This window comes from Penaeus monodon, chromosome 31 (assembly GCF_015228065.2).
Source record: "Penaeus monodon isolate SGIC_2016 chromosome 31, NSTDA_Pmon_1, whole genome shotgun sequence".
NCBI lineage: Eukaryota > Metazoa > Arthropoda > Malacostraca > Decapoda > Penaeidae > Penaeus > Penaeus monodon.
The window spans coordinates 30,596,273-30,596,973 of NC_051416.1; the positions used below are offsets into that span (position 1 = coordinate 30,596,273).

Below are 701 nucleotides of genomic sequence, written 5' to 3' on the forward strand. Positions count from 1 at the left end.
TGCATTTTTAAAATTTACCTGTTAAAATTGGGAAAAAGGCTTGATTAAAAAATGCACCCTCATTCTTTGTAAATTTATTGCATTGGAAATTTGAAAATAAATTTTTAAATGATTTTCTTGATTAATGGGCTATTTGTAAAGGCAAAAATTATTTATGCAGCTGAGGTACATCAGCTGTAGCTATTGCTTACAAAAAAAAACTGCAGCTGTAAATGTAGCAAAGTGATTCATCTTTGCTAATTTTTTAATGGACAGCTTATATAGATAAATAAGGCAAAGTGTAAAAGAACAGCACACGGGGAAAACAAATTTTTCAGCACAAGCCTCTGGACTGGAAGAGAATATTTTGTTAGCAAATTTAAAATTGCATATGTATCTGGTTAAGTACTAATCCTCTTGCTTTTCAGGGATATTATATTGTTGCACAATTTATTACTTTTTTAAGATTATCATTATTTCTTAAACTCATCAGCTGTTGAGAAATAACATGAACTTTGCATGCCTACAGCAGGAACCCATCTGTTGGCCTTCAAACATTTTGATGATCAGGGAGATCCTTTATTTACCCAGGGCAACCCTAAATTTTTACAAAGGATTTCAATCCCAAACCCCTCTGCAATTTACTATAATTAAGTGTTGATTAAAAAAAGTGAAACAAAAAATTTTTTAATGAATATTGCTTACATATGTAAGTATGAATA

General features: G+C 30.2%; 1 protein-coding gene across 1 annotated transcript in view; it reads left to right on the top strand.

Annotated features, from left to right (window-relative positions):
* The window catches only part of LOC119592950 (muscle calcium channel subunit alpha-1-like), a gene marked incomplete at its 5' end in the record, with an annotated part of 130,968 nt that overhangs the window by 42,563 nt on the left and 87,704 nt on the right, over positions 1-701 (top strand).